A 25,259-nucleotide genomic window follows, 5' to 3' on the forward strand; every position below is an offset into this window, starting at 1 on the left:
GCCCTCTCTCAGGGCCTCTGACCTCTGCCTGATGTCAGGACCTTCTCCTTGACCTCACATGTGGGGCTGGGGGGAGGACGGGGAGGTGCGGGGCGAGCCCGACGCTGCCATCCTCTACAGCGGCCATCCACTGCCCTCCACTGCGGCGGACTCGCCGGGAATGTGGCAGAGAAGCCGAAACCGTCTGGGGATGCCGCCCGCCCCCAGCAGAGTGCCCTGCCGCCCAGACGGTTGGGGGTGGGGTGGGGGAGGAGGGCAGGTGGGAGAGACCCCCTCTCCCTCCCCACTCTTGGGAGAACTGCTGGCTGCCGTCTCTGACCCGGAGGGACTTCTGTGCTGCTTACCTTGTTTTTAATCTTCATAGAATGCGCTTGGATTATTTGGTAATAAAATTAAGTGACAAACGATTGGGTGGTTTTCATGTGCGTTTTAAACTCGGTTTGCTTTCGGGCTCTGAAGGCTGGTGAGCCTGGGCTGCGGTGTCCGCCCTACAGGGCCTTTGAGGGGTTCTGGTCATGGATGGGGCTCCCCAGCCAGGTGTTCTGCGGCTCCCAGCAGTGGGCGGAGGCAGGGGCAGAGTCCCGCGAGCCCCCAGGCCTTCCAAAGTGTGCAGCCCCAGGCCTCGGAGAGGGAGTGGGGGCTGGGGGAGAGGGGAGTGGGCCAGTGGAGGAGCCCCCTGAGGGGTGTGGACGTGTGGCAGAGTGGCCTGGGCAGTGGTGTCACTCAGCAGAAGGAGCAGCGGCTGCTAGGCGGAGGGAGCGAGGGCTCCAAGCAAGACAGATGGGACGCCAGGGCAGAGTCCGTGGCGGCGGGGGTGGTGGGTCCCCTAGGAAGACGGACCTCAGTCAACATGACAAGCAGTGGGCACCTGCTGCTGGCCTGGAGGCGCAGGGGGCAGGATGTGAGCATCAAGGAGAGGGGACTTGAGAGTGGGGACAGCAGAGCCCTGGGGGGGTGCTAGTGTCCTGGGTAAGGCCCTGGTCAGCGTCGCCTGGGGCCCCCAGTGAATCCCTCTGCTGCTCTGTGGGGCAGGGCTCAGGACAGGGGAGGGAGGGGTCGGCCTGGGGACCGGGGGGGTGGAGGGCTGGCTCGTGTGGGGGCCACACCCTCTGATGTGGGTGCTTAGTTGCTCCGTCTCTTTGTGACCCCACTGACTGTAGCCCACCAGTCTCCTCTCATGGGATTCTCCAGGCAAGAGTACTGGAGTGGGTAGCCATGCCCTCCTTTAGGGGATCTTCCCCAACCAGGGATCGAGCCCAGGTCTCCCGCATTGCAGGCATTCTTTACCAGCTGAGCCACCAGGGAAGCTTCTGTGTCCCGCATCAGTTCTGGTGTCACCCAGCCTACAGCAAGCCGGCCCTGTTTGTGCCCGGCATTGGGCATCTCAGATTCGGTGTCCTGGGTGGGCATCCACCAGGTGGGGCCCGTCAGGGAGGGGACGGTGCACAGACAAGGCTCCCGGGATGACTGAGGTCCCGAGCCGCCTTCAGCCAGGTTTGCACGACTCCAGATGTGCCGCTGCTTGAACGCTCCTTGCTCAGTGATAACGCCGGTGACTCAGCCTGGCTGAGGTCATGGTGCTGAGAGGCTTTCAGGGTTCCCAGGGTCAGGAGCTCCGGGGGCAGGGGTGGTGGGGGGTGGTGAGGGGTTGGAGGGCTTTCACAGCGGCTGCCGCCCTGTCCTGTCTTATCTCTCTAAAGAGGCTCAAGTGACAGGTTAAAGTGTCGCTACAGGCGTACTCCTGATGTTGGATCATGTTTCTAAAGTCTTCCTTAAGGTTAAGAAATCTTTATTTTTAGATTCTGGGGAGAAAGTCTGTGATTATTTGTATCTCTGAATCCAAGTGTTTCCTCTGGTGCCACAGAGGCTTCCAGACCGTGGGCCTCCTGCTGGGCCTGAGCCTCGTCCCTCCTGTTCCTCTGGTCCCTTCCCTCCAGAGGGAAACTGAGCCTGGAGACAGGGGCCTCTTTCCAGCTGGTGCTGGCCACCCATGACCCCACTTACCCTTGACCTCACCCTCAGTTTAGGCCAACACCAGGTGTGCCACAACACGAGGCTCGGTGTACCCCGGGGGAGCAGCCCCTTTGCCCCCCAGCGCCCTTCTGCCTTGGGTCTGGTTTCTAGCTCAGCGGTAATTACTCCCACCTCAGCGTCTCCTGGGCTGGGAGCAGAGTAATTACATAATGATGTTTAATTAGAGTGCCAGGCCCAAGTCAGCCCTCCAGCTGCAGAGCTCCTACAGGGAACGAGTGGGCCGGCCTCCTACAGCTGCCCGGGCCTGAGGACCTGGCCTGGATGACCCAGTACCCCCCCCTCCCAGAGCTGATGCACCCTCATGCTCGTCGCATCATCAGCAGGGCGCACCTCCAGCTCCGTCTCATTTGGCCAACCCTTGCAGGCCTAATCTGTGGCCAGCCGAGCCACCCCACCAGGTGAAGAGACCCCTCCCTACAGGGACCTCTGTCTGGTGGGGCAGGCCCAGCTGTCCTGTCAGCCTAGTCTGGGGCTGGAGGAAGAGGCAGCGGGGCAGCAGCAAGTGTGAGTGAGGGGAGTACCAGCTCTGTGCTTGCGGAACTCACACCCCAGAGCAGACAGCGGCAGAGGCCCCGGGCAGGCCCCTCCTGGCTGTGCGTCTGCATGGATGGGGCCTTCCTGACTGTGCACAGGTGGGGTTCTGGAGGCATTGGGCTGGGTGGCCAGTATGCAAGGGTGGGTTTGTCCTGGACCTGGGATTACCGCAGAGCAGGCTGGGGACACTGTCCTGCTGAGGCCCAGGATGAGGGGTGCCTTGGTCATCTGCTAGTCCCTACTACAGACTGCTAGTAACAAAGAACTGTGGCTGATGATGTTTAAAATGGGAAGGGTTGCCCCTCGTATGATGAGGGTCTGGAAGCAGGCAGTCCAAGTCTTCAGGGTGTCATCAGCAGCCCAGGTGCCACTGTCCTCTACTCATCCTGGTGCTAATGAAGCTGCCAGTGCCCCAGCCATCACGTCACACTCCAGGCAGGAAAGGGGGAGAGGCAGAGGGCAAACAGCAAGAGGAATGGGGAAACCTGCTCTACTCCCATTTTAAGGTCTCCTCAGAGTCCCACCCAGGGATGTCCCTTCTCAGCTCACTGGCCAGGACTGGGTTATGTGCCCTCCCTAGACTCCAGGGGAGCTGGGCAGGCAGGGACAGTCTCTGCTATGGAGAGCAAGGCTCTTGCACCTCTGTGTGGGGGGTGAGTTGAGATTTGGACACCAGGCAGGTCTGGGACACTGCTCTGGGCCTGCAGAGACCTCAGCTATGGCTAGGCCATATCCTGGGGAGGAGCTGGGCATGGCCCTGTCCTTGCCCCAGCCCCACTCAGGTGGCCCAGCTGTCTTCCCGAAGGCCCCGTCCACTCGACCTGTGGCCCAGGGCTCTGCTCACGCACAGGCCCTCTGGGGCCTGGTCACTGTGACAGTGCCCCTGGGTTTCCTGCCTGGCCACAGGAGAGTCTGCCTGCTGGGCTGGTCTCCTGAGCCCCTGCCAGGCCACCTCCTTCGTGGAGCCTGCCTGTAGCCCCTTGGGCAGACCCACCCTCCTTCCCTCCCTGGCTGCCCTCCTCCTGTCCCCTGGGTGGACCCCAGGGCTCCTTTCCCAGAGTCAGGTCAGGCTGACCTGCTGTCCTCTTTGGGGCCCCCCTGCCCTGGGTCCCAGGCTCTTCCAGGAGAAGCTTACAGACTTGACCCAGTGGATTCCCGTCCACTGTTAGCTCTTCCTGCCTGAGGCTACACGTCTGAGTGTCATCAAGCATCCCTGGGGTCCCATCCCAGGGTCTCGTGTGTGTCCTGTTGGAGTCACTTCACCGAGTTCTGAAGTCACCAGGATACGTACTCGCTCTGACTGTGTTGACCGGACACAGCCAGCTTCGCCTGCCTCATCCGAGGCTTAGGAGTTGCTTCTTACATATTTAATGTTGTAACAACATGTTAACATTCAGTTACATTGTAAGGGTCTGGACTGCAATCAGGGTGGGTGGGCTTGCTCCTGTTCTGGTGGAGGACGTGTTTAAAAGCCGCACCTGTGTTGTAACTACAGGGGCTGACACTTCAGTTTAGAAGCAGACGCTGCAGGCACAAGGTAGGTGTTTGCTCTTGCCCTCGCTCCGCTCCGAATAGGAAGGAAGCCCCCTGTTCCTCTCTCGAGCACTTCTCCCGGAGATGCTGAGTTTTACTGAATTCCTTCTTGGCTCCTGCTCAGAGTCATGTGTTTTTGTTATTACTTTTCCCGCTGGGGGGTGGATGGCGCGATCAGTTTTCCACGCGCCACACGGCTTTGCATTCCTGGGGTCACAGCTTGTCTGCTCTGTTCACACGTGACCTGCACCCTTCCCTGGCTCCTTCCCGAAGCCGAGAGGTGGGGCACTGCTTTTGAACCACGAGACTTTCTTGTGGGTCCCCAGGAAGCTTTCCACAGTGTCCACAAGCTTCCTCTTGGTGGACTGGGGAGGGGGCGTTTCCTCTAGCCCCTGTCCCACCCTGACCCCGAGGCTGGACCTCGCCCTGCTCCCTACAGAGGGAGGGGCTGGGCCTCAGCCCCTTCTGCTTCAGGCTCCCCTGGAATCCCAGGCAGGGCTTTGTCCTGGTCTGGCCCCCACCCTGAACTCCCCCTGGGGTGGATCCTGCACAGCCACCCTGGCCCGCCCCTTGGATGTCCTGTTGTCTGGCTGATGTCCCGGTCCCAACATCTCAGAAGGAGCAGATGGCTATGTTGGGACCGCCACCTGCTCTGGGGTCCCACAAGGTCCCTAACCAGGGCCCTCCCCTCCTGCTTGGCCTCTGGAGCCTGCTGGTGTCCCTTGTCATCATGTGACAAAACCTGTTTCGCAAGGAATTTTCCAAGTCCAGTGAACAGTGGGCACCAGTGCCCTGGCCACATCAGGACAGACATGACTAGCCAATCACCAACACTCCCAGCACGATGGAACCTCAAAGCTCGCCTCTGTGGGTGGCCTAGAAGCAGCTCCTCGTGACTGGGGAGCAGGTAGGGCACCCGCCCCTTCTGTCCTTGTCTCTGTGGTAGAGAGCCCCTATGGTCCGTCCTGAGGCTGTGCACTGAGCCCCCTCCTCCCCTGGCTCAAGGTGGGCCTTTGTCCTCTGCTCCCTGGGGTTGGGACAGCCCCAGACTTGATCTGGACATGACAGCATGTAACACACAGCACTGTGGGGGCAGCTTCCAGAGTCGGGGCGACCCTGCATGCCACGCACTGAGCTGTGTGGTCACCCCCAGCGCTGCAGATGGTGGCCTGTCCCCCAGCTTAGTCCTGTATGAGGGTGGCTGGTTCACAGTGGCCTTGCTGTGCCAGCCAGGGTCCAGCCTGACTGTGAGGCTGCGACCTTGGGAGTGTTTGTCACAGCAGCAGAACCTAGCGTCGTGTGACAGATACGCCTCCTCCTGGTTCCCACCGGGGAGACCTAGGAGAAGACACAGGTCGTCGCTGAGGCCAGGGCAGGGCACCACCAGCAGGGCTGCCAGGAATATTGGGAAATAAGAATTTTCTGCAAGAAAGAAACAGCAGATCAGACGTGCTTCCAGGAAACAGAGGCTCCCTTGGGTACTTTCATGCTGAAAGTCTGGCTGCTCCTGTCTGTCCCTGTTAGAGGCAGCACCTGGGGTGTGGGAAACGTACACCAGGCCTGTAGAAGAGATTCCGTGAGCTCTGAGTTCTCCAACACGCACGGTGGAGCCAAAATCAACCTGAGTCGCACTCAGCTCACGTGTGTGTGCTAAGTTGTGTCCAACTCTTTGTGATTCCCTGGACTGTAGCCTGCCAGGCTCCTCTGTCCATGGAATTCTCCAGGCAAGAAGAGTGGGTAACCATTTCCTTCTCAAGGGGCTCTTCTGGACCCAGAGATCGAACACGTGTCTCCTGCATTGCAGGCAGCTTCTTTACCGCTGAGACACCTGGGAAGCCCTAGAGCCACACTCAGACAGCATGCAAAAAGAACAGATGTTCAGAGAGCCTTGAGCCCCAGGGGGAGCCATGGGGCATGACGGAGGCCTGGAAAAGAGCAGCGCAGAGGACACTCCCCAGGGAAGCTTCAGAAGGCAGCCAGAAATGCACTCGGAGGAGAACTTATCACTGTAAGTGTTTTCATTATACACAAGAGAGAATAAAAAATACATGAACTAAGCTTTCAATTCCAGACTGGAGGGAAGAAAAATAAGACAGCCCGAAGCCCAAGGAAGCAGCAGAAATATGTGAAAAAAGGGGAAAGTGGCTGGTTTGGCAAGTAGAAAAACCATAGAATTGGTACGCCTGAGACCTTGAACGTCCCCGGGGAGCTGCCTCTGGTGAGTCGGGTGTCTCCCCTGGGCGGCCGTCAGGGGAGGGGCACCCCCCACTCGCTCCCCCAGGACCTCTATGCTGCCAGGAGCTCCTTCCTTGCTGTGCTTTCCAGGCACTGGTGGGGGCTTTGGTTCTTGGCTCATCCTGCCGTTTCCAACAAGGAGAAAGATTCGACTGCGGCACAGGGAGCTGGGCCCCCAGGACAGAGCAGGGGTCACTGGCCGCCCAGGGATTGGTTGTTTCCCATGGCCGAGTAATCACGCAGTGGTTTGGGAAGAGAGCCAGGGCTCTGATGGCCAGGCGTCTGGAGGCCTGAAGAGCCACGAGGGCCGGGAAAGACCACGGCACCTCATCCAGGGCCAGCCGAACTGGGGGCCTGAGCCCACGGCTAGTGCCCAAAGGCACCGCACCAGGGTGAGTCCCAGCCGCCCTGCCCATCCTGGCCGGGACAGCTGTCTACAGATGTCAGGTGTCCAGGTGCCTTGGGAGTCCACGGCCACATGTCAGGCCCCCAACACAGGGCCCCTGTCCTGAAGGAAACCAGGCACTGTTCCCCCACCTGCGCCCCAGAACCAAGCTCGGCTGGCTGAGCCCCCTGGAGGAAGCAGGGGTCTCTCTGGAGCCCTTGAGGGGAGCATCGGGGGCGGGCCCTTGGCTGGGGACCCTCGTCCCTGCTGTGGCTCCTCTCCCTCTGCCTCTTGGCGTCGGCCCGGCTCCGGGGCCGCGAGCAGAGACACACAGCTGCTCGGAGCAAAGCGAAAGTTGTTTGTATGAAGCTGAACAAGACTGTCATATATTAAAGGCAGCTGTAAAACAGGACTTAGCCTTGTAATAATATTTTGGTTTTATTTGCACTATGTGCATCCTGAAAAATGTGAGTGTGACCTCAGCCCAGGGGTGGTCACACTCCGAGCCCTGGAGTGTTTCTGCTGCCGGTCAAGACTCTGGGGCTCCCAGTTCCAGGCGCCCCTACAGGGCCCTCACAGACAGTGGCCTCAAAGGGGTGAAATGTGGCCAGGCATCCTCCGTGGCTCACCTCTGGAACTGCGGCCCATGGGAGTTAACACAGGAGGCATCAGGTGTTCCCCATCCCCAGCTCTGGACCGAAGGTCGTCGTGTGCCGTCTTCCTGGATTCCTTCTGGCCCCTTGATGTAAATGCCACCGTTGTCCTGGGTCACACACAAGGACGCCGAGGCTCAGGGAGGTCGGGCCCCTCTTCCACTGAGGGGAGCCTGAGGCCCGGGTCCCCAGCTCACGAGAGCCTGCTGGCATGGCCCCCACGGCGCTGTGGCCTCGGGACAGACAGTCACGCGACCCTGTCCACACCGGGCTCTGGGAGGCCGTGCAGCCCCCACACAACGGGAGGAGACAGGCAGCTGTGGGCAGGTGCACCGTGAGGCTTCGGCCAACTCGTGTCCTGGAAACGGACCCTCTGGCCTCCAACCTTCAGGCGGAGCAGCCAGAAACCATGGAGACCAGGCGAGCGGCTGTGTGAAGCTGCTGCTTTTGGGGCAATTTGTGAGGTGGGGACAGATAGCTCATACCCCAGAGTCCTGGACACCTGAGTGAGGGGTGGCTTCAGCAGCCAGAGCCCAGCAGGCTGCCCCAGCCCTGTCCCACCACAGCCAACCCTCGGCCCCCCGAGGCGGAGGCCGACCTTGACCTTCCCTGGAGCTGGCTGCCTTGCAGCCCCGAGCTCCCCAGCCCAGCCAGGCCCCAGCCAGTGTGTCCATGCATACCCGGCTCCTGTCCGGCGCAAGCCCCTCGACCCCTGGCCAGGCCCACCCCCGTCTCCTCCTTCCTCTCCCCAAGCCCACCCTGGGGCCTGGCCGTTCAGGGTGTCCTCACTCATGGCCCTAGGCCCCTTGCTTGCCAATGTCTCCTGGGACTTCATCCTGGCCTCACTCGTCACCCTCCCCCACCCCCAACTGCCCTTCCCGATGCCTCTCCTGGGACCAAGGGGTTTCCCTGGATCCCAGCCCTGCCCAGAGGCTCCAGAACCCAGGCAGGCTCTGTGCATCCCTCCCCTCCTCCTCTCCTGACTCCCACACCTGCCCAAGCCCCACGCCTGTCCTAGTACCCACACCTGCCCCCTCCCCACACCTGCCCCTCCCCACACCTGTCCCATCCCCATACCATGCCCCATCCCCTGCATCTGCCCCCTCCCTACACCTGCCCCCTCCCCTGCACCTGCCCCCTCCCCTGCACCTACCCCCTCCCCACACCTGCCCCCTCCCCTGCACCTACCCTCTCCCCACACCTGCCCCCTCACCTGCACCTGCCCCCTCCCCACACATATCCCAGCCCCACGCCTGCCCCCTCCCCATGCCTGCCCCCTCCCCACACATATCCCAGCCCCAGGCCTGCCCCCTCCCCACACCTGCCCCCTCCCCACGCATATCCCCTCCCCATGCCTGCCCCCTCCCCACACATATCCCAGCCCCATGCCTGCCCCCTCCCCACACCTGTCCCATCCCCATACCATGCCCCATCCCCTGCATCTGCCCCTTCCCTACACCTGCCCCCTCCCCACACCTGCCCCCTCCCCACACATATCCCAGCCCCACAGCTGCCCCCTCCCCTGCACCTACCCCCTCCCCACACCTGCCCCCTCCCCTGTACCTGTCCCATCCCCACACCTACCCCCTCCCCACACCTGCCCCCTCCCCACACATATCCCAGCCCCACGGCTGCCCCCTCCCCTGCACCTACCCCCTCCCCACACCCCCCCTCCCCAGACCTGCCCCCTCCCCTGTACCTGTCCCATCCCCACACCTGCCCCCCCACATCTGTCCCATCCCCATACCATGCCCCATCCCCTGCACCTGCCCCCTCCCTACACCTGTCCCCCCCATACCTGTCCCATCCTTACACCTGCCCCTCCCCACACCTGCCCCCTCCCCACACCTATCCCATCCCCATACATGCCCCCATCCCCAGTGGGCATGTCAAGCTACCATTCAGGCTACAAAACCCAAGTCAGGCACCACGGAACACCATGGGGATGACGGAACTCCAGGTGCAGTGGAGTGAACCACGCAGCCCCTGCTGGCCATGTACTACGAAGAGGTGTGAGGTGCCATGTGGTCATGAGCACTGGACTCTGCCCATGGTGATGCCGCCAGGGAACCCTGGGGCTGGGATGATCTTTTTCCGCCCTTAGATGAGTCCTGGAGATTCTGAGACTCTGGAGGGAGTCTTGGCCAGCCAGTGACTGACCCAGGGGAAACCTGGGCCCTCCCTGAGGGTCCCCATCTGTTCAAGCACAGGGCCAGGTCTCTGCCTGTGTCCCCAGGGCTGCGGGCTATAGGTGGGATGGCTCAGGACATCTGGGGAGGGGAAGAGGGGTGACTGGGGGCGGCTGTCAAGCACAAGAGGCTGGGTGTTTAGTCAGTGATTCTGCATTCCTGCATGCTATAAACAGAATTCCCACTTGACTTTTGTTTAGGAGACTTTATTAATGATTTACATTTCTGCTCAATTGTTTATTAGGTGTTAAGTTGATATTCCTACAACTGCGCCCTGCTGCTGAGACTGGGGCCTCTGAGTGTGTGCACGAGTGTATATGTATACTCGTATGTGTGTGTCCAAATATGCGTACACAGTGCATTCACATGCGTGCAGGCTCACACGTGCCCCTTGCACATGTGTGTGTACACATGTTTGTGTGTGCTTGCTCTTGAGCTCCTGGGTCCTGGTGTCTGTTTGCTTGAGGGTTGATGACCTGCAGAGGGGGATTCTGCAGCAGTTGATGCCGGGGGAGCCATGCTCTAAGGGAGGGTCCCCCTAGCTCTGCCATTTCCTGTTTAGAGCCGCTCCCAACCTGGAGGACTGAGTGGCCCCGCCATCTGCCTCAAGGGGCCCACGTGAGCTGCTGCCTTTGACTGGCAGGTCCAGACAGAGCCTGTTTAATCAGATGGTGTTTCCAGGAACAAATAATAAACACACTTTCTGGAAGCAGCAGGAACAGCCTGTCTCCCTGGAGAGGAAGGAAAACAAGAAGCTGCTGGGGGCCACAGCCAGGACAGCTGGAGCCGCTGGGGCCTGAGCTCACCAGCCGGCTTGTGGGAAGCTCCTCTGCATGTGCAAAGGCCCTGAGCACGGCAGCCTGCAGCCTGAGTCTGGGGGCCCAACCCCAGCCAGAGCAGGCAGGGTGAGTGGGTGGGGTGGAGTGCGGCCGGGGCCAGCTCTGGGCTGGAGAAAGGAAGAGCAGGGACCCAAGACTTCATGTGCTGCTTCTGTGACCTGGGGCCTTCTGGGTGGGGCTGGCGCATGTGCATTGTGGGGGCTTTGCGGGCTCTGGTCGGGGGCAGAGCTGCCCCTGCAGGGCTGGCCTCAGGCATCCGCTCCCCAGGCAAGCTCCTTGGAGGTGCCTTGCTTCCAACATCCCTCCAAGCCCAGCTGTGATGTGGGGGAGGGGACCTTGCCCTCAGAGGTAGGTCTGTGGCCTCTCCCCTCCCCGCCCCTGACCCCCTCACAGGGAGGAGGGCAATGTCCTTAGGCAGCAGGGGCTCCTGACCCAAGTCCTGCAGGATTCACGTAGAACATTCTTTAGAAAGCCACAGATTTCCTTCTAAATCTCAGTCCTGCTGAGAGTTAAGAGGAGGCTGTGCCCACGTAGCCCTCTCTGCTTCTTGGAATTTGACCTGTTCCCATTGTGCACCCAAGCCACCCCACTCAGCTTAAGCCATCTGCTGAGGCCACAGCCCTGGGCAGGTTGAAGCAGCCAGGGGGTGGAGGGCTCCTGTGGGTGGGCTCAGGGGGCACCGTCTGCTCTGCCCACCAGACAGAGATGGGAGGGGTGAGCAAGGGTCTGTAAACAGTGAAGTGCTCTGCGCACACTGTGCTCCCAGGGCTAGGTGGCTCAGTGGGGGGCGGGGATTGGGGGGGCTCCCCTTGGGGGAGGGGAGGGGCAGGGGCTGCAGTGTCCGGTGGCCTTCTCATGGTGTGGTGCCTGGTGGCCAATACTCATGGTGAAGGAGGAGATTTGGGGCCCTGGAGTCTGTCCAAGGCCGTGGCTCCCAGCTGCGTGCAGGCCACCTTGGGCCTGGGGTATGGGTTCCCTGGGGCTGGGTGGAAACAGAAATCCAGATCTGAGACCTCTTCCGGGTGATTCTCAAGTGCGGTGGGTGCGAGACCCCTTGGCCAGCATGCAAGTCAGGGAGAGCATGCTCTAGTGGTGTTTCTGGGGAGGCCGGGCTATGGGCCCCGGGGGTGCGGGGAGGCCAGGAGCCGCTGGGCGGTTGGAGGCCAAGCCTTCCAGCCTCTAACCTGGATGGGTTGTGGGTGAGTTCTCCTCGCCGTCCCTGTGTGACCTGGAGGAGCTCGGGATCTCTCTGTGGTGGGGGCATCATCACAGGCCTGGTGCTGGGCGCATCCGGGTGAAACACCTTTTATTTTTAGTCTGGGTTTTCAGCTTTGCAGGCAGCTGAGGACTTGGTGATGCTGTCACCTGGATCTCGCCTCTGAGCTAGGAGCTGGGGTGTCAGCCCTGCGCGCTTGCCTCCTGCCTAGAATCGTTGGTTCCTGAGGACACACTGGTGTGGGGAGGAAGAGGGCCACGGGGGTCAGGAGCCAGCCCTGGGCGAGCGGCCACGGGGGCAGTTTGGCCGCAAACAGACAAAGCCCCTGCAGGCCACGGCCCCTGGCTCAGCAAGGGAGGCTGTGGGAGGTACCCCAGGACTTGAAGGGGCCCCCAACCCCTGCCTGGGGCCTGGGGACGGGGACACAGGGAACTGCAGCCCTGAGTCTGCTGGCCTCTGCCAGCCTCAGGCGCCTCCCTCCTGGTGCCCTGGACCCACGGCCACCCCGAGGCCAGCAGAGGAGGGGCCACTGCAGAGGGCTGGGGGTGCCCAAGGCTCAGATGCCCCGGCTCCAGGTGGGCATCAGGCCTGGCCTCTCCTGGCTGCTGGAACGGCCGGGTGCTCTGGGTGCTGCCAGCTCTGGGTGCTGGTTGGGCCCTGCCCCCCTCAGCCCCCACAGATGGAGAGGTGATCTGAAGCCAAGGCCATGAGCCCCAGAAACCTGGCTGGGCTGGCACCTGGCTCTCCTAGCCCCAGCCTCCCATGGGTGTGACCAGTGCCGTGAGAGGTGTCTCTGAGGCCGGTGGTGGCAACCGTGGGGACTCAGCCTCCCCCCACCTACCTTCCCCTGCCCCCTCTCCACGGAGCTGCCCTGCGCAGGCCAGCTGCCTGGTGATGGCGTGGGGACTCGCTGACCTGGCCCCACTTCCCGAGGGTCCTGGATGTGGGGTCCAGCAGAACCCCAGCTGTCCTGGCTGGAGGCGGGCCCCCATCAAGTGCTGCTTGGCTTCTTTGGGGGAAGCTGTAGGGGCAGATGAGGGCTCCAGAGGGGGAAGCTCACCCCAAAAGAGTGTTTGGGGATGTCCCCCCTCAACTCCAGTTTCCCTCATCTGCAGGGGCTGGACCACACGGCCTTGGAGCCTCCCCAGTGCCCGCCGCCCTCTGCCACGTTCCTGAGGACCTGCGGTCTCCATACTCATTGACACTGCAGCAAGGACCCTGACGAGGTGACAGCCGCCTCCTCTCTTCCTGCTGGTTTCGGGGCTGGGGGAGGGGGCACGGCTAGAACCGGGAGAGTGACTCTCGAGCTATTTTGTACCCAGTCAGGTGCATCTCAGAGAAGGCGTTTGCTTTATCGCTGGAGGAGCAGGTGAGGGTGTGGGGGCCACACGGCCCAGAGCTGGGGCCAAATAACCTCGGCCCAGGGTCTGGGCCCCCCACCTTGCCTGCAGAAACCCCAAATGGCTTAATGATGCAAGACAAGCAACTCAGGCCACCCCTCTGTGCGTGTCTGTATCCTCACCTCTTCTTACGAGGACACCATCCCTGTTGGCCTGAGTGCCCCCCTAGTGATATGATATCATTTTAACCTTTAACCTTTTAAAGGCCCTATTTCCTAATACAGCCCTGTTCTGAGTCCCTAGGGTTGGAGGCTTCACCATCAGCTTTTGGGGGCACAGCTCAGCCCATGATAGGGGCGTTAGCAACCTCAGGTTTGGGGTGCATTGGCTGCCCATCTGGCTGCTGGCATGTCTGGGCTGCAGGAATGTTTAGGATCACAGAGGCTGAGTGTCTGAGGTGAAGAGAGGCCAGTTGGGGGGCATCTTGCCTGTGGGCCTGTCCTGAGCTGGGTTCACACCCCCACCTTGTTGGTCTCCCCAGCCCTCCCATCTGTAAGAAGAGCCACGCCCGCTGTTGAGCAGCTCTGCGAGCCCTGCCCACCACACACACAAGGGCTGAGCCCACCCACTCAGGACGGGGACACTCAGAACAGGTGTCACAGGCCCCCTCAGCATGGGGCAGGGCCCTGTGTCCTGTCACCTGGGTCCATCTGCCCACTGCTGGCCCTGCCTTCCTGTAGCCACACTTCACGCTGTTTGGGGGGCTACAATCTGATGACTCAGATTGTAAAGAATCCACCCGCAATGCAGGAGACAAGGGTTCGATTCCTGGGTTGAGAAAATCCTCTGGAGAAGGGAATGGCTACCCACTCCAGTATTCTTGCCTGGAGAATTCCATGGACAGAGGAGCCTGGTGGGCTACAGTCCACGGGGTTGCATAGAGTCGGACATGACTGAGTGATTAGCACTTTCACTTTCCTCCTCTGACTGTCTCTCTTCTGTGTTTCCAGGCTTGGTGTTCACTTTTCTCTGCTGGGAGAAGGGGCACCATCCAGCCCAGAGCCTAGAGAAGTGGAGAAACAGCCATCATGTGGCCCACATATGAGGGAGGTTTCAAAGTCCTGTTCTGAAGGAAGCCACCATCAGGAGGCCAGGACCTGTCTGACTCACCCTCTGTGCTGTTATTCTGATGCAACTTCATTCAAAGTCAGTGTCAGGAGCTCTGGGTCAGTATCAGCTGTTAGGTGAAAAGTGGATTCTTTGGCCAAATTAGTTTGGGGGATGCAGAGTTAGCAAGGTTGAAAACAGGCCCTGCAGCAGCCTTAGCAGTGCCTTTAATGGGCCAATGCGAACTCTGAACCTCGGGGGAGGGGGGTGGCAGCAGGATTCTCAAACTAATTGGTGTTTTAATTTTGGGGGAAAATTTCACGAGGCCAGTGTCTTATGAACATATTTTGATAATGCTTCTTTAGAACAGCCAACAGTGGAAAATATAGGGCAGAGATCTTTAAAAAACTACACCTTAACTCTTCCTCACTTTCTTCTTATTGTTTAAAATCTGAGAAGGGACTTCTCAGTCCAGCCTCCCGCCTCGCCTGCCCCTCTCCTGCAGATGTGGTGGTGGGGGGTGGGGGTGGGCAAGGTCCCTTTCTGCCCAGGAAGAGACCAGCTGCCAGGCATTCAGGCACCTCCTCTCTCTAACTGGATTCTCGTTGGGTTTCTTAGGTCCTGAGGATGCCCTCGACGCTCCCTTGACTTCAGTGACCCCAAATGCTCTTTTCTTTAAAAACGTCGCAAATACAGGATTGTTGGATTTGAACCAGTGTCCACAGGTGCTGGACACGGGTGTCAGGATGCCACAGCATCTGGCCACTTTCTCCAGCGTGATCACGGCAGGGGATGGGAGTTTGTGTGGGTGTAGATGGCCTGCCACGGGGTTGCAAAGAGGTGGATATGACTTAGCAACTGAACAACAACAAAAAGGCAGCCTGCCACCTGCGCCCCCAGCTGCCCGGCAGAGGCCAGCTCCACTCCGTCTCTTCAGCCCTACTTGTGTGCGGCTTTCTGATTCCCGTCTTTGCATCCTGGGGTTTCCCCTAAGGACTGGAGGAATTACCATGGGAGCCTTGCAGGCCGGTGAACCAGGAGGGTCTCTGGGACTCCGGCCAGTGCCAGCTTCAAGGCTTGGCCCTGCCAACACAGTTGATTAGAAGCCCTCCCACAGGCACCACTGTCCTTGACCAGGGGGGCCTGGGGCACCGGGCCAGTCTCCTTTTGGCACTGAAGCTGGAGACAGTGAGAGGTCAAGGACAGGCAGAAAGAGCAGCCCTGTCGCTCCGTCCACGGTGACCTCACTTTCCAGATGCCTCCACAGTGTGGGCAGCGGAGTGAGACCCAGGACAGTGGCCAGTGGACCCCAGGACGCATGGTGCCACCCTGTCTCCTGCCCGCAGCCTTCAGGCCCGTCGGGGGCCTGGAGGCGGCGGGTCTGGGCTTGGCGCTGCGCCGGTGGGAAGGACCACGAGGAGTTTGAACAAAGGCAGTGGAAGCATCCATCCAGAGAGTTCTGAGCTGTGTTTCTGCAAAGCTGTGCCTAAATGGCATTTTGATAAGTTAATTTCCCATCGGCTTGTTGGAATTTTGGCAATACTTTCTCTTTTTCTCATCACAGTTGCGTTTCCCGGCTCATGGTAGGCCCCTGAGCGGCAGGTGCACGCACAGCTGCCTGCTGGCTGTGTCCTCGCCACGTGGGACACCCAGCGAGGTCATCATAAGAGGGCTTTCCTGAAGGAGCGAGGACGTGCCAGGGGTGACCCTGGGGGCTGGGGTCCAGGTTGGGCTTGGCTGTGGCCCTGTGGGCTCCTCCTGGGTCAACCATGTCCCGGCTGCATTAAGGCTCAGGGTCAGAAGTGTCCTTCATGTGGGAAGTGACCACAGGCTCTGGGGAGTGACCACAGGCTCTCTGAGACCCCACCCCTGCCCTCCAGGTACCAATCAGCCTCAAACCCCACCTTCCTCCTGGTCCACTGTGGCTCCCTGACCCTGTGGACTGTTGTTCTCCAGGTGGCAATCTGGCCTTTTCAAGTTGAGCTGCTCTGAACCCAGGCCCCACCTACCCTGTCTCTTCCGCATGCACCCCCTGCCCCATTCTCTCTGTCTGGTCCTGGGGGGCAGAGTCCAAACCCCCGGCTGTGCTGACGTCTCTTGGGCAGCAGGGGGTCCCAGAGGCCTCAGCTTGGCGCGATTAGGGCTGTCACAGGCACCCAAGCCCCCTCCTTGCTGGCTGCATTTCCTGTCTGCTCTGCCATGGCTATCAGCCTGCTTTGGCCCAGAAGAGAGTGTCTCACTTCTAAACAGAGGTGTTCAGGGCCCTTGTGTGGTCAGCAGTGTCCTGCTGTCTCCTGCTCTGGCCCTAGAGTAACTCCCTGGGCAACCATCCCAGGCAGGGAGTGTGGTGGGGGTGGGGGGCTGTCGTGAGATCTGGGGCCTGCTGGGGACGCAGGGTGATCCAGCCCACCCAGGACACACTCGGAAATCAGGAAGGTGGCCAGACACAGCTCCAGTCTCAGGGGACCATGGCCCAGAGGCGCCTGGGTTTTTAAAACTGCACTAGAATGAAACCGGAGCTCCGCCACGGGCCTGGATCTTCAGATGAGCGTGGCCTGGACTTTCCCTGTTTCTTTCTTTCTCCAGAAGTTCTTGGCGAGAGAGCTGATTGTGTGAAATTTTTTCCGGGCAAGGGTAATTTCCAATTATTCTATGATATTTGCAAACACTGCAAGAGCAAGCAGATCTGTGCTGTGATGTTTTCCAAGAAATAAAGTCTCTCCAAGTGGCCCTAACTGCTTCCTCCAATGGCGCAGAGAGAACGGGGCCCTCTGCCCGCTCGCTCGGCACCAGTCCTGCGGGCAGTGGTGTGAGCAGGGTCTCAACAGGCGTCTCAGGCCCTGGTCTGGGAACGTGTGCGTTCCTTCTCTGAGTTCTTTGTGGAAAGGCAGAGCCCAAAGCTCAGGTACAGTCTCAGCACAGCCCACCTGTCACTCAGGCCAAGGTGGCTTGTGGCCTGGTCCCTGTCTCCTGTCCCCTCCAGCTGTCCCCAGGTGGGCTCTGTGGTGCGTGCTCCTCTTCTGGGCTGATGCCCCCGCCCCAGGACTGCCACCCCCCAGCCCCCTGCCATCTGCCTCAGCAGGCACTGCTCCCCTGAGATGACCGGCTTCCAACAGTTCTCCAGATTTAAGATGGTATTTAGTCCCCACTGGCGCACATGTCCACAGTCAAGCTAATGCATTTGCCCAGGTGAACTCGGCAAGTTCTCCGTAAGGATGAGAATGCGGGAAGAGCTCAGGTGCCTCCAGCAGGCACCACGTGCCTACGGTGGGGTCGTTCATAGGACAGGAAGGACCACGCTGGCCTTCACACGGCATGGACCAACCTTCAGTGCATTTTTCCAAGTGAAGGAAGCCGGAGCCCAGAGCCCACTTCCTGTCGGAGCCCATTTCTGTGACATCCTGGGGAACGTAAGACTGCCGCCTTGGAGAACAGGTGTGACTGCCCTCTGCCGGTTGGCGCTGGGACAGTCTGACCCCACAGGAGCCGGAACCTGGAGCCGTGGACATTCATGTGACCAGAGGCCCAGTGGCCGTAGCTTGGAGCTGGGACACAACCTCTGGGCACGCCATTCACTGTCCTTGGCTTGTGCATAAGCAGCCAGCTCCGTGGGTTCTACATCTAGAGTCGCCATCCTAGCCCCCTGCTCATCTTCCTAGAAGAGGCCATGTTTCTGAGTTGGCCTCTTACAGAGGGGAAGCTGGCACCAGCTCTAGGGCTTGGGGGACCTGTGATGTCCGGTCCAATGGCTCTGCCAGGTGCAGGCACGGCGATATGGTGGCAGGAAGCCCAGAGCGAGTGGGTTGGGGTGGGGGCACTCAGGAGCCAGACCTGCCTCTAAGGTCATCCTGTCCAAGTGGCTCGGCTGGAGGGGATAAGACTTGTGGGGATGCAGCTGGCTCATGGCTCAGTTGGGCCCAGAAACCTCGGCTCCTGAGATCCTCCGCTGCCCCACAGTGTCTGTAGAAGGAAGAGCCCCGGATCCAGCCAAGGGCATGAGGGGAGGCTCCTAAAGGTGGGGGCCCAGGGTGGCTTACTGCAGGCATCTCAGAGACCAGCAGTGGCCCGTGCAGGGGCAGGTGGTCCTGGCAGGTGCTGAGCTGGGCAGTCAGGACCTTGAGCCGCTGCTCTGCACTCAGGCCTCAATCTCTGGCCCTGAGCCTGACAGTCTGACTGGCATGTCCCGGTGGGGTCTCAGCTAGCTGAGCAGGGGAGCTGGCATGCTCGGGTACGTGGGAGATGACCCTCCCACCTCTGCAGGAATGAATGCAGGAGTCACGTCCATCTGTCCTGATGTTTGTGTGCCAGGGAGGGCTGTGGACAGACGCACAGACCTCTGCCTGTCTTAGCACCTCCTTGAAGAGGAGGCCAGGGATCACAGAACCAAAATTCTCTAGGTCTCCCCAGCTGCATACCTTCTGGGGTGATGGGTGCACAGGGGAGCCAGGTGGCCCTAATATTTCAGAGTCAGAGGATGCGTTACATGTGGGAGTCTATAGCAAGCAGCTGCTAGAGAGATTCAAGGAGACTGAAGGCTGCCTCTGCCTGGCGGTGGGGCCTGGCCGGGCTCCCTCCTCCCGCCTCTATGCCTCTTCGTACCCTGACACCAGGCCCTGGGACCCAGGTCAGACTCTGCGGACATAGGCACAGTAGCCGAGGGCCAGGCGCACCCGGCACACTGCCTCCCCCACCCCAAGGTTGACTCCTGCGGTCTGCTCAGCTTACCACACTGTAAACACAACATACTTCGAGTTAGAAATCAATGGCAGATGTGAGCAGATTAGGCCTCCGAGGGACAGGCATGGGGGAGGGCTGGCGGCCAGCCAAGGCCAGAAGAAGCTGCAGCTGTTGCAGCAAGATGCCAGGGCACCCACGGCATGAGGGCGTCTGGGTCAGGGCAGCCCAGACTGCTCCTTGAGAGCTGCAGAGGAGACCAGCTCCTGGCGGCCCTGGGCGCATACTCCCCAAAGGTGGGCACAGGCCTGTCCCTTGGCTCTGGAGCACAGCGGACATGCATTGGCATTCATGCTCATTTTAGCCATAGTTGTCATCTTTTAAAACAATCCTCTCTTTCAGAATTTAAAAAAATTGAGGTATAATTCACATACCTTGCAATTCATCCTTTAAAAGCGTCATTCAGCATCATTTCGCACGTGCATACTGTTGTATGAAGGACACCGTCCCCTCTCTAGTTCCAGAACTTTTCCATGACCACAAACACAAACCCAGCTTCCCTGGTAGCTCAGCAGTAAAGGATTATTCTGCAATGCAGGACCCACAGGAGACCTGGGTTCAATCCCTGGGTCAGGAAAGATTCCTTGAAGAAGGAAATGGCAACCCACTCCAGTATTCTTGCCTGAAGAATCCCATGGACAGAGGAGCCCGGTGGACTACAGTCCATAGGATTGCCAAGAGTCAGACATGACTGAAGTGACTGAGCACGCACGCACACACGCAAACACAAACCGTGCTCACTAGCCATCCCATCCATTCTGCCCCACACCCAGCCTCGCCACCACGGCTCTGCTATTTGTGTCTATGGGTTTCCCTATCTGGATGTTTCCTATGAATGGACTCAGACAGTGTGGGATTTTCTGAGCCTGACTTCCTTTCCTGAGCATAGACTTTCAAGGCTCCTGCAAACTGTAGCACGTCAGTGGTGTTCCTTTTCACGGCTAAGTAATGTTTCATGGATGGACCACACTGTGTTCACCCCTTTATCGCTGATGGACATTGGGGTTGTTTTCACCTTCTGACTATTATGAATGATAGTGAAGTGAACATTCTTGTACAAGGTTTTACGTGTTTCTCCACCTAGAAGTGGAATTTCTGGGTCGTACAGAAACTGTTTCTAACGACTTAAGTCTGTAAATGGAGAAATACATTTGTTCCATCTTTTATCTTTACCTTTCCCAATGTTCTTTAATTTTTTTCTTTCTTTTTGGCTGTGCCAGGCTGCATGCCAGCTGACCAGGGATTGAACTCGAGCCTTCTGCATTGGGAGTGAAGAGTCTTAACCACTGGACCACCAGGCAAGTCCCCAATGTTCTTTCCTTTTTAATGTCAATTCCAGTGACCATCTAGTGCCCTTCCATTTCAACTCAAAGTCCTCTCTTTAGTGTTTCTTGTAGGGTAGGCTTGCTAGTGATGGGTTCTGTCAGATTTTATTTACTTTTATTCATTTTGTTAAAATTAAGAACTGTGTGTATCATCAGTTCAGTTCAGTTCAGTTCAGTCACTCAGTCCTGTCCAACTCTTTGCGACCCCATGAATCGCAGCACGGATCACCATTTCCCAGAGTTCACTGAGACTCAAGTCCATCGAATCAATGATGCCATCCAGCCATCTCATCCTCTGTCGTCCCCTTCTCCTCTTGCCCCCAATCCCTCCCAGCATCAGAGTCTTTTCCAGTGAGCCAACTCTTTGCATGAGGTGGCCAAAGTACTGGAGTTTCAGCTTTAGCATCATTCCTTCCAAAGAAATCCCAGGGCTGATCTCCTTCAGAATGGACTGGGTGGATCTCCTTGCAGTCCAAGGGACTCTCAAGAGTCTTCTCCAACACCACAGCTCAAAAGCATCAATATTTACAAATGTGTGTATTCTTTCTTTTTATCACTGAATCTTGTTATTCTGTTTGTGTGTCTTTTGTGTTCTCACTGTTGTCCCACCGCTCGGCTTGCAGGGTCTTAGTTCGCTGACCAAGGACTGAACGAGGGCCATGGCAGCGACAGTGCCGAGTCCTAACCACCGGACCACCAAGGAAGTCCCCATTTACGTGTCTTAGCTTCCCTTTCACTTTGCGGGGTGGTTTCACTGTACATAAAATTCTTGGTTGACCGTCTGTCTTCCAGCACTGTGAATGTGATCTCCATGGTTTCTGATGAGAAATTAACGCTCAGCCTTTCTCACGCTCCCTACTTCTCTACTGCCGCTTTTAAGATCATTAAGTATGATGTATCCAGAGATGGGGATCCCTTTGAGTTTATCCTAGAGTTCATTGAGCTTCTACAGTGTGTAAATTGATGTTTTTCATCAAATCTGCGAAGCTGTAGGTCATTAGTTTTTCAAGTATTCTCTCTGGTCCTTCCTTCTGCCTTTTTCTTGACCCTTTGATGTGTGTTTTGGGTGCTAGTGGTGCCCTCAGGTCTCTGAGGCTCTGTTCCTTTTGCTTTCTTTTCTTCCTCTGTTGTTCTGCTCCTCACCTATCTTCAAGTTTGCTGATTCTTTCTTCTGCTGCTCAAATCTGCCAGTGAGACCCACAGTGAATTTTCTATTTCAGTTATTGTACTTTTCGACTCCGGAAATCCCATCTGGCTCTCTTCATGTCTCTTTGTCGATAGTCCTTACCTGGTGATCCGTTGTCCTCATGCTTGTAGTTCCCCTCCCAGGCGTTTATTTATTTGGCTTCACCAGGTTCTAGTTGAGGCACATGGGATATTCAGTCTCCATTGCAGCAGGTGGAGTCTTCAGCTGTGGCGTGTGGGGTCTTCAGCTGTGACAGGTGGGGTCTTCAGCTGTGGTGTGTGGGGTCTTCAGCTGTGGCCTGTGGCATCTTCAGCTGTGTAGGGTCTTCACTTGTGGCATGTGATATCCAGTTCCCCGACCAGGGATTGAACCCAGTTCCCCTTGCATTGGGAGCTCAGAGTCTTAGCTGCTGGATCACCAGGGAAGTCCCTCTTCTAGTGTTTTTACTTGGTTTCCTTCAGTTCTTTGAATATATTTAAAACAGCTGACTTGAAATCTTTGATAACTTTAGTGTCTGGACAGCGCCAGGGACAGTGTCCATTGGTTGCTTTGTTCCCTGTGTATAGGACATGCTTTCTTGTTTCTTTACGTGTCTGTTTTTTTTTTTTTTAACTGGACGTTTAAAATAATGCAATGGGGCAAGCCTGGAAGTCAGTTTGTCTTCCCTCCCCAAGGTTTGTTGCTGTCAGATTTGTATTTTGGTGGTTCTTGTTTCTGATTTTCTGAGTCAATCTGTAAAGTCTGTGTTCTTTGTCCTGTGTAGCTACTGAAATGTCTCCTCAGCTACCTTAGAGGTCAGCTGATGGCTGGACAGAGAGCTCCTTAAACTGCTGACCAATATGTCTCAGTCATTGCTGGGGGGCTCTGTGTGTGTGTGCTGGGGCACCTTCAACACTCAGCCAGCAGTTGCCAACTCTGCCTTAGCCTTCACTTCCTACCTGAAGGTTGGCCAGAAGTGAGAATGCAGGGCTTCATCAAACAATGCACAGCGCTGGGCATGTTCATGGCCTTCCAGGCTCCCAGGAATACATGGGAGCTTTCCAAATCTCCCTGTGGACATCTGACTCCCCAGTGTCTCCTATTAAGCTTGTTTGTTTGTCTTTTTCTTCCCCCAGCTATTTATGGGCTGGCTTAGGCAGCTACAACGTTAAATGACTGCCTCTGGTTTGTTTTCTTTTTTTTTTTTTCTTTTTTGGCAGTGCCGCACGTCTTGTGGGATCTCAATTCCCCAACCAGGGATTGAACCCAGGTCATAGCAGTAAAAGCCCAGAATCCTAACCACTTGCTTTTGATTAAGAAACAAATGCCCTTGGGGATATGGCTGTTCCCATTGGGTGAGCTCCAGCTCAAGTCAGATGAAGATGGCCTTGCAAGCGTGGTCTTCAGGGACAGGTCAGACCGTGATGATCTTCTGGGAATTGATGGTTGGGGGCAGCACCTCCTTTCTGCCCCCTCCACCAGCTGCCAGGTTTTCAAGGCTACTGTGGAGGTGGGGGAGGCAGACGGGAGGAGGGCAAGTTAAAATGCCACAGAGCTCGCTGTTCTTACTGAGATTCAGCTGTTTTTCTTGAATAAACATTCCTCATTGCAAGTCTTTGGTTGATTTCCAGAGGTCTGAAACAGTTGATTCCGATCATTTTTGCCAAAGTTCTCATTGCTTTTATGGATAAGAGGCTTTTTGGATGTCCCCATTCTGCCATTTTACTGATGTCATTACTCAGAATGTTAAAAACAGCCTTACGGAGGTAAAGCTGACATATTAAACTATACGGATGTAAAGCACAACTTGACAAGTGTTGAACATACATGTGTACCCGTGAAGCCATCACCACAGTGGAGCTGATGAACCGTCCAGCCCCCCAGACTCCTCATGTGCCTCTGGGGTCCCCCCTTCCTACCCTCTGCACTGCCCTTCGTCTCCAGGAAACCACTGATCTGCTTTCTGTCACTGTAGATTAGTTTGCATTTTCTACAGCCTTATGTAAGTGGAATCATTCTGTCACTCGGCATCAATATTTTGAGATTCATCCATGTTGCTGTGTGAACCAGTTTCATTCCTACTTAAAGCTGAACAGAACCCCATTGTTCGGAAACGAGAGTCTGTGTGTCTCATCCCCTGTTGATGGACGTGTGGATCGCTTCTTGTTTTGGGCCATGACAAATAAAACTGCTGTGGACATTATGCACAGGTCTTTGTGTGGACATGTTTTCATTTCTCTTGGGGAGTGAAATGGCTAGATCATACGCGAGGAATGTGTTTAACTTTTTAAGAGACTGTTCGGTTTTTTTCAAAAGCAGTCATATTCTACACTCCCACCAGCAGAATGTGAATTGACCCACATCCTCGTCCGTGCTTGATTTGGTCGGTCTTTTTATTTGTAGCCATTCTAATAGGTTGACGGCGGCATCCTGCTGCAGTTTTGTTTTCCCTGATGGCTGATGACATTGAGCGTTTCTGGTGTTAATACGCTGTGTTGTTCAGTCTCTACGTGTGTCTGACTCTGCAGCACACCAGGCTCCGCCGTCCTTCACCGTTTCCCAGACTTTGCTCAAATTCACGTCCATTGAGTCGGTGATGTTATCTAACCTTCTCATCCTCTGCCGGCCCCTTCTCTTTTTCCCTTCAACTTTCCCCAGAATCAGGGAAATTTTACAAACTATATCAGTGTTAATTTGCAAACTGTGTATCTTCTGTGGTGAATCATCTGTTCAAATCTAAAAAAGGGTTATTAGTTTTCTTATTATTGAGTGTTGAGAGTTCTTCACATATTCAGGATTAAAGTAGAAATATAGTTTGCAAATATTTTGTCTCATTTTATGGCTGATCTTTTTATTCTCTTAATAATGTCTTTTGAAGAGCAAAAATTTAAAATTTTGATGAAATCTAGTTTATCAATTGGTTCTTTTATAGATCATCCTATTGGTGTTGAACCTAAGAAAATTTTGCCTAAACCAAAGTCACAAGGATTTTCTCTTGTGTGTTCTTCTACAAGTTTTATAGTTTTAGGTTTTACATTTAGACCTATGATCCATTCTCATTTAATATCTGTATATGGTGCAGGGTATAGATAAACATTCATTTTCCCCCCATATGGCTAGTCAATTGTCCAGACACTCTTTGTTAAAAAAGAGACTCCTTTCGACTGAACTGCCTTGGAATTTTTGTCAAAAATCATTTGCATGAGGATCTAATCTGGATTTTATATAAACACTCTATCTTGGCTACAACCTTTATAAAGTTTTAAATCAGGTTCAGCATAAGTCCTCAAACTTCATTCTTCTCTTTCAAAATTACTCCGGCTACTACAGGTCCTTTGTATTTCCTTATGGATTTTAGGGGACATCTGTCAGATTCTACTGAAGAAAGAGAGCCTCCTGGGACATTGGTTGGGTGTTTTTTGACTCTATAGATCAACTGGTTGATATTGCAAGAACATCACTGCTTCCAACCACGATGCAGAGTAACCTCGAATTTCTTTAAGTCCTCTGCAGTTTTCCTCAGCAACGTCTTATTGTTTTCTGTGTACACATCTTACACATCTTCTGTCAGTTTTATCCTTACATATTTTAAACTCATGTGACTATAAATGGGGTCTTCCTTTTCATTTCACTTTCTGGTTGTTCATGGCTCACCGCAGAAACTCACACTGACCTTGATCTCACGACCTGGTAGGCCCCCTCCGCTCCAGTCACTTTTTTTGTGGATTCCGTTACATTTTCTGCATAGATGAGCCAGTCATCTGCAGACAAAGACAGCTTCATTTCTTCCTCTCCAGCCGTGACCTCAGACTTCCGTTCCTTTTTTTCCCGCCCCAGCGGGACGGACTGTGAGAGCAGACCTCCTCTCCTGTCCTGATCTGAGGCGCAAAGCATGCAGTCTCACCCGTAAGTATGACGTCAGCTGCAGATTTTTCTAAATGCTCTTTATCAATGGAGGAAGTTCCTGGCT

The 25,259-nt window shown here is 56.5% G+C and overlaps 1 long non-coding RNA gene across 3 annotated transcripts; it reads left to right on the top strand.

Moving 5' to 3' along the window:
• The first annotated feature begins 10,269 nt into the window (after nucleotides 1-10,269).
• On the top strand, nucleotides 10,270-23,492 carry LOC109560751 (uncharacterized). 3 transcript variants are annotated; one of them, XR_011568441.1, is made up of 6 exons: nucleotides 10,270-10,468; nucleotides 12,734-12,844; nucleotides 13,969-14,184; nucleotides 20,020-20,097; nucleotides 22,510-22,702; nucleotides 22,921-23,492. It is a non-coding gene; the product is annotated as an uncharacterized lncRNA (long non-coding RNA). The 3 variants fall into 3 exon arrangements; XR_002180990.2 differs by having other exon boundaries at nucleotides 10,273-10,468; nucleotides 20,748-23,492; XR_011568439.1 differs by having other exon boundaries at nucleotides 10,273-10,468; nucleotides 22,510-23,492.
• Nucleotides 23,493-25,259: the final 1,767 nt, after the last annotated feature.

This window comes from Bos indicus, chromosome 1, assembly GCF_029378745.1.
Source record: "Bos indicus isolate NIAB-ARS_2022 breed Sahiwal x Tharparkar chromosome 1, NIAB-ARS_B.indTharparkar_mat_pri_1.0, whole genome shotgun sequence".
In the NCBI taxonomy this organism is placed as follows: Eukaryota; Metazoa; Chordata; class Mammalia; order Artiodactyla; family Bovidae; genus Bos; species Bos indicus.